We start from the raw sequence: 8,742 nt of genomic DNA on the forward strand, positions 1-8,742 counted from the left end.
CAATTTTTATCTAAATGTTACATAAGTAGATAAGTTATTAGTTATCTACCCGTGAACCCCACTAAATATACTGGTATTAAATTATCGATGCGCTTTGCTTGATTCGAAAGTGCCCTCCGATTCATTCGTAGCTTTTTGTGTCGAGCAAGGGAATGCGAGTCGTCAGACTTTGGTCTGGTCTGCAGGCCACAGCGCGGGGGGCCTGTACCTCGGCCCTTTTGTTTTTATTCCCGTGCAAGAATGCAAAACAATTATAATTCCCTCAGGGATAAGTCGCCGCACTCCTTGGGAACCGAGCGCACGTAATCGCAAACGATTCTCGTATCTCATTGTATCTCATTCGGCTTGCGGTTTATATAATGTTTCATTAATTGGACTGGGCTTACCGAGTTGAGTAGTTAGCTTAGGCTAGGCAGAATATTGGGGGGAAATATGCCACAGCATTGGCTGGTGTTAGTGCCGAAGTGGTGGTTGCTAGGCGTATAGGGCGACCGCGCGAGCAATGGCGGCGGCGGCGGCGGCTATTCACAGGCCGCACTCTGGCCAATCCATTTACGTTAATTACGCCGAGATGGGGATAAATCGGCGTCCAGCCGTCCACCGCCGAGTTACGAGCGAACCGACTATAAAATAAATTATACCCACTTCGTTCGCTTCCACTCAGTTTTTTGTTGCCTTCCACGGCGAATGGAGAAAAAAAACAAAGGCAAAATCTTGAGAGGACGAAATACGAGGCAAAGACAATGCTTAAATTTATCTACTGATAATATAGACGTAGGGTGGCGGGCTCGGCAGACGCGCGGTTGCCGGGTGGCCGAATTATACGGCGGGCATTCCGGCCCGCGCGCGGCAAAAACATGATGTATAGCTGCCTCGTGACGAAATATTTCAAATTTGGAGACCTGCCACGCTCCAAATGGAATCCACTTTAAATATTATCTTTAAAATTCATTTAGGACGATTTTATAAGCTCCGGTTTCCCATAGATACCTAAATATTTAAATTCTTTAGGTAAGGTATAACTTATCTTAGTAACTTTAGGAAATATGTTATATATGTATGCTTAACTTGATTTTATTGCATGACAATTATATTGAGCGCTATGAAAGTTAAATTGGCCAATATTCCACTATTCTTTTACCGCTCGCTTAGGTATACCACAGTATAATTATTAATTACCTACCTACTTACAACAATTTATATATCTTCCGCTAATTGATTATGCGTTTTCTCAGCTTTTGCGATATTTTATTTTACTATAGGGATAAAACTGCTGACAACCAAATTGGGGAAAATTCACAATAGTTGGGGAGCCGACGATGCTAAATGTGTATAGGTAGTTACTCGAGCGTCGTACAGACCTATTAGAATCGAAATATTAGATGATAAGAAGAAAAAAAAGTTATATAAAGTTTTTTTTTCAGCGAGCCGGAAAGCGTCTACAATTTTTGTTAAATTTCGGGAGGTTGGTGGAGGGTTAAAAAATCGTTAAGCAGTTTGTGGGTGGGTGGTCATTTTTGTCCACGTTAATGCTATATTTTTTCTATAACTTAATATAACACTTATTTGTAGGCATTTTCTTAATCTGACGAACACAAGTTTGACGCCTAATTTTTACATTGTAACCATCAGATTAAGGAAATGCGTGCAAATAATTATCAGATTTCGTAATAGCACAATTATAGCGTTAATTTGAACTAATATGACCAAATCCACAATTTGCTTAACAATTTGTTGAACCCCCCACCAACCAAGGGCTCAACATAGATGGCTAAAAGGGGTAAAGGTACATTACACGGGGTAGCAAGATATCACTCATATCTTAATCTGACGCGCTCGAGTAAACACATAAATTCCCTCTTTGCTCCCCTACTACAAGGAACAAAGTGTAATATTTGAACGTCCATAGCATTATAAAATTAAGAAATATTTATTTTTATCCGCTAACTACATTATTTGTATTTAGATACTTAGTACATATAATAATTTACATATAAATAAAACACCACATGTTTTTCGTTTTGGTGATGTTTACGTCAGAGTGTCATAACTGAAAACAGTAGTACCTACAGTACACTAGGTAACTCTTTATTTAATATGTAATTTATGTCACGACTTCAGAGTTCAGTGTTAACTGAAGGTTACAAACTAGAGTGCCAATGTTTTATCAGATGCTCAAATATTCAATACTATCTAAAAGCGGATTTCAGACCCTAAGACTCCTGCCGCAATATTTTAATCGCGACTGCGGCGCTGAAAGATGTAATGCAGACTAATTCGGAGAAGATAACACAAACATCACGTAGCCACGCTACGCCACGTCTTCTGCAAAAGTAACATGAAATATTACATTTTGCTATTTATAATCATACAATTTTATGGTTGTTCTATGGTGGATGTGTACCATTCTGAGGCATATATAATATAAATATAAATATAATATAATATAAGGAAATATTTTGTTATTTTTATACTTAAGTATATTGTAGTGACAGAAATGTACGGAACAACCTACAATTTTATCTTAAGCGACTCCAATTGGCACAATTTTTTCTTATGGCTCCTCTACACGATGGGCCAGCGCCGGCCACTCCAAGGGACGCAGCAATGCGGTAGAATGAGATAGCAATATCACTTGCTCCCTCTAACGCATAAATGCGTCCCTTGGAGTGGCCGGCGCTGGGCCATCGTGTAGAGGAGCCATTAGGTCAAACGAATCTAATCTAGCGCCTGAGATTATGATCGATGGTCAAGCGGCGTCGCCTAAGACAAGAGTGCAGTGCAGACTCACTCTGCCCGAGTCGAACTTTACGATACGTCAATTAATAGATCTAGAAACGATATTGATTAGATGTGTCAGTATCAAAAGTGACGTTTTTGTTTGAAGAACCGTCACATTTGACACTGACATATCTAATTCTAATCCATATCGTTTCTAGATCTATTAATTGATGTATCTTAAAGTTCGAATCGGGCCGACTGTTACTAATATATTTTACCCTCACTAAAAGTGTCATACCTTTAACTGGTGTATTGCCCTAATATTACCAATGTTTAGACCGGCTTCTGTCTAGTAGACAATGTCTACCACTTGGAGAATGAAAGAAGTGAGGCGCCATTCATTTATTACGTAAGACAACTTTTGCGAGATTTTAACCCCCTCTGTTACCATATATTACGTAAGAATCTAATGGAAAAAAATAGTAGATACACGTTTGGTTTGTTTTAGTGATTATTTTTCAAAAAAATCATTATTGGTATGTTTATTTGTACCTACATACGTACTGGAGCCCGTTTAAGCGAACTCTGCGCCGTGTTTGATAGAATAGAGTGTGGAAGTATTATTTTAAACGTCATAATTTCATAGAATTAATAAAATCGCATCTTTGTGATCTTACGTAAGAACTATGACAACCCCCTCCCTCCCCCTTGTAAGAAAAATAAGATATGTTCGACTCCCCCCCCCCCACCCCCCTAAATCGTCTTACGTAATAAATTAATGGCACCTGATGGGCTTAAACAAAAACATTTGTATCTCGTACTGCCATTTTTCGACTGGTCACTACGTTATTCGTCAGATGTGATTAAGATGAGTGAGCATAGAGACTGTATTAAAATAGTCAATAATATACATAACATTTAATTAATTTGTATGAGAAACGTGTTTCGATAAACTAAGTTATCTGGTTTCCTTGAGATAATTAATTTGTTAAAATGTTAACAAATGTACATAATCGTGCTGTCACATCGTAGCACGGTTTAAAATCGTCTCAGAGGAGGTAAATTAATATTATTATATTCTTCCATGTAATTATAATTATGTATATAATTACCTATACCTAACGCCGTTGTTAATTCTCGCTAATCATTTATGAATTGAAATGTAAGGAAATATATTTCCTTTAGTCTGGCCTATTTAGAGCTAATTATTTATTATCCTTTTTAAACTGTAACTAATAAACATTGGGCTAAGTGAGGATTGTAAGGTACGTACAGTAAGGAAGGAAAAAACATATTACATATGTTGAAAGTAATACATAAGTACTTATTACTTAAGATAAATAAAATAAGTATCTGACTAAATCACCTGGTTAAAGTACTATATTTTCCACTCTTTCGTTCACTTTAATTTAATTTAATATATTATGTTGATGTTAAAACGCGGTTTACATATAATTGATTTGTGGAGGTGCGAAGGGAATCTGGTTCAGGGGGCCGATTTTTGAATTTCGATTCGCTCGATTTCGAGTATTTCGTCCAATAATATCTCCACTACTAGGCATTTAAATTCTACTAATAGAATTGAAATCGAGTGGTCAATACCACTAGATTCCAAATTTCGATCGCTCGTATTTCAAAAATTTGCATTTCGCCGTTTTCCACCGATTTTCGAGTGACGAAATCGAGCGATCGAAATTCAAAAATCGGCCCCCTGGCTGAAAAACAGCGCTGAAGTGTCACCCATGTGGGCGGGCATTTTCAGCATCATGCTGACGCCAAAACCGTTTGCCACATGACTTAGCCTAAGCGCGCACCACGATTTTAGTTTTTGCGACACGATTTTAGAATCGCGCTGTAATATCTCGCAGAAAATTCACTGCGCGCACTGCGATGAAAAAGTCGCGGTTTGTTCATTCTCAACATGGATTTCGTACCAGTCGTTTGTCATGAAACGTTGTCTTTAATATGTGATCGCTGTATGACTTTGAGTATTTATACCACAAAGGTGATCTCCTTCTATTTCCATAATTAAATGGTCAACATCTAGCGTCTTCAGCAGCAGGTTCCGACATGTTGACGCTTGGAGAGCGATATGCCGACTGAGGTCCGGGTGCGATTTTATTATCGCAGTGCGCGCGGGGCCATACAACTCCGTATGCCGCAATTCACTTTGCGACAATCGCGTCGCGAGCAGTCGCGGAAAAATGTGACAAATCACAATTTTAAAATCGCTGCGATTTTTTTGTCGCATATGCGCGCACTGCCATATAAACACATACGTTACATTTCTGCGACTAAATTATCGCGCGACAAAAAGTCGTGGTGCGCGCTTGGCCTTAGAAATACTTATAACTTATACTTAATATTATTAGAATAGTTAGTTTAAGTTAGTTTAGTTTATATTTTGTACTTTTTTGTGGCAATAAAGCACGTTCATTTCATTTCATTTACTTTAAGCCTGCTCTACATATTTGTGTGTATATTAGCTTTTTCCCGCGATTTAACTCGCGTAAAATTGGAACGTAGGTCTGTATGTCCCTTGCTACTGTCAAGTGGATGCAAACTTCGCAAGGACAGGCGTGGCTCACTCCGCGATTTCGTCGCTTTGCTACAGGTAGCTAAAAGTACATCCGTTCCGCCCCAATTTTGGGGAAAGCCATAAGCCGCGCGTGGCGCTGTCGCCATATCTGTGCTGATCGTAACAGACGCGTTTTGTTAGAGAGTGAGTCTTCTAGTACTATTATTTATTCTGTGGCAAGGACGGAATTTAGCACTTTGAGGTTTGTTATTACAATGCCTACCTAAACTGTAGACGACTGTAGCTATTAAAGTGCATTAACATTTCCGAGCAAAGTAATCATTTCAGCACGGAATACTCGTAACTAGTCAATTCGAAATTGATATTGTTTTTGAACACTACATTCAATGTATTTTTCAATAAAATATAAGGAATCGGTACAACATTTTTCCAAATTTTTGGAAGTTAAAAAAACTAAAAGTTCGAGGTCTTTTATTTTTTAATTAGTATTTAAGTAACCATTTCCATTTATTTTTTTGTTTCCAATTTATTGTGTCATCACAATTGCTCATTTTCTTTTATTTAACTAAATTTTGTAATAAACTTCAACATCATCCCTATTGTCACGTCACCGCGTCAATCTAGGTACGTTTACTTACCGTTGAATGTAGGTACTTAGTCAAGTAAAAATTAGGCGTCCATATAGGCTCATATACAATTTATTATTCGAATATTTCTATTAATACCGCTTTGTAGTCATAATAATCATTTCTCCGAAAATTGTTTCTCATATATTTTTTTAATAGTTTTTTGTACTACTACCTACATTATTCATAACGATACATACCCCGTTTTTTTACTCATAATGTTGCCACTGAGAATGTATCAGTGCCCATAATGTTATTTGTAAGAATTTCTCGAAAACTAATACGCTCGCTCATTGTGAGGGTCACAGGATTTCGGTTCTGTGAGGTTCGCAGTTCTAACCTAACCTAACCCACCTTACTGGCACCATTTCGGTTCTGTGAGGGTCGCAGTTCTAACCTAACCTAACCCACCATTCTGGTAGCATTTCGGTTCTGTGAGGGTCGCAGTTCTAACCTAACCCACCTTTCTGGCAGCACTTCGGTTCTGTGAGGGTCGCAGTTCTAACCTAACCTAGCCCACCATTCTGGCAGCATTTCGGTTCTGTGAGGATCGCAGCTCTAACCTAACCTAACCCACCTGTCTGGCAGCATTTCGGTTTTGTGAGGGTCACAGTTCTAACCGAATCTAACCCACCTTTCTGGAAGAATTTTGGTTATGTGAGGGTCGCAGTTCTAATCTAACCTAACCTAACCCACCTTTCTGGCAGCATTTCGGTTCTGTGAGGGTCGCAGTTCTAACCTAACCTAACCCACCTTTCTGGCAGCATTTCAGTTCTGTGAGGGTCCCAGTTTTAATCTAACCTAACCCACCTTTCTGGCAGGATTTTAACCTGACTTGACCTACTTTTCTGGTTATTTTTGTCTTTTTTTCTTATTTAGAATTTACTATTGCAGGTGCATGCTGCTATAAATAAAATCAAATATGTCGAAATCGATATGTCGAGTAATAATATATGCATACAGTTTAGTAATAGAGATATTTATGTAGAATGACTTTATGAATATAATAAATTCGAAGTTCCAATGAGTATTGTTTAAAATGAAAATGTATAATGATCATTAGGATGTAAAATTGTATGAGGTACATTTTCGGAGTTTCAATAATCGAATTTGCAATTTTATATGAGCTTTGGCGCACCCAAAAATTAGACATCCCTACTTATTTATTATATATAGAATATTGTAATTACTATTAATGCGAAAAAAACTCTTGTCTGTCTGGCTGTAAACTCTTCACGCTTGAATCGATTGAGATGAAATTTGATATATAGATAGTTTGAGGCCCGGTAAAGGACAAAGGGTAGTTTTTATCAATCGACATCATCATTCTACGCAGACGAAGTCGTGGGCAAAAGCTAGTAGGTATTTATTAATCCACTTGATCGCCCGATACTCGTAATCATTGGAGAACAGATTTAAGAAGTGTAGACACAACTCGCATATCGCCAACAATGGCTTAACCAAAACCTACTAAACTCAACGAACCCATTCGCGATGACCTTGTCAAATGTCGTGACGTGACATCGCGTGACCTCAACTTTGTGCTCTCGATTCTTATTATGACTGCTGAATCCAAAACAGAAATTTCCGACGACAAACTTTAAATCGTTAAGAGGGAAGTATAGCAGGTGATCGTCCATACAAAAAGAGAAAACGTTTTTTGACTTCTAAATATTTTCCATTCTTCATGATTTTTTAGTATGTTATTGACACAATAAAAAACTAGGTTTATAGATTTTCCTTTTTCCAAAATTTGCAATACAATTTATTTTTATTTTTTAAAGCGAAACCTTTAAACCTAGAATATATTATGCTGAAGCGATCGTCATCAAAATCAAAGTGATATGTTATTAATTTAATTAGCGGAAAACATTTTCTCCCGAAATGGAAATTGTATGAAAAAAGTACCTTTTGTCTGTGTCTAAACTTCCCTCTTAAGATGTTTAAGAACGTAAAAATAGACATTGTAAGTTCTTATAATATCTTAACTTTTTTCTGGCTTCTGGTAGGTATTTGTAATGTAATGTTTTTTTCCAGGACTAGAATTTAATTTTTTTTGACAAGGGAGCTTATATATAGAGGTTTATATAGGTACATTCTACGTTATCTGCACCTAAACTAGAAAACAATAATCTCAATTTTAGTTTAGCCGGTACTTATTTTTTGATATTTATTTATACAAATCCTATTTAAAATCCTAACATTGATTATTATAGTCTGCATCTTTAGGTATTTAAATAAAAGTAACAAACAATTTGAACATTTTCGGGTAGTTCTAACATTTATTGGTTAAGCAACCAAATACAAAACCGCCTGGATCTGTCACTGAACGACTTGACTTTAACCTACATTATTTGATCATGTAATGTTTGCATCTACCTACCCTCTACTGGCTTAAGGAGCCATTTGAGGGTAGATTTTGTTTACTTTTATTTAAATACCTAAAGATACAGAGTATAGTCCTGGCTACTGATTTTAAGCGATAAAGAAAACTAACACCTGACTATACTGCCGGGCATATGCTGTTACTGCTATGATGCTTAATCATAGCACCACTACCCACTTTTCTAGTAGGTAGCATTTCGTTTCTGTAAGGGTCGCAGTTTTAGCCTAACGAACCTACTTCTGTGGTAGCAGTTCGGTTCTGTGAGGATTGCAGTTCGAACCTAACCAAACCCACTTTTCTAGTAGCATTTCGTTTCTGTAAGGCTCGCAGTTCTAACCTAACCTAACCCACTTTTGTTCGGTTCTGTGAGGATCGCAGTTCAAACCTAACCTAACCCACTTAACCTTTCGAACGCCAAACGGCGCATCCATTTGCCGTGCCACTGACGCCACTGGGGTAAAATTTAGTTT

Source organism: Cydia splendana, chromosome 1, assembly GCF_910591565.1.
Source record: "Cydia splendana chromosome 1, ilCydSple1.2, whole genome shotgun sequence".
Taxonomy (NCBI): Eukaryota; Metazoa; Arthropoda; class Insecta; order Lepidoptera; family Tortricidae; genus Cydia; species Cydia splendana.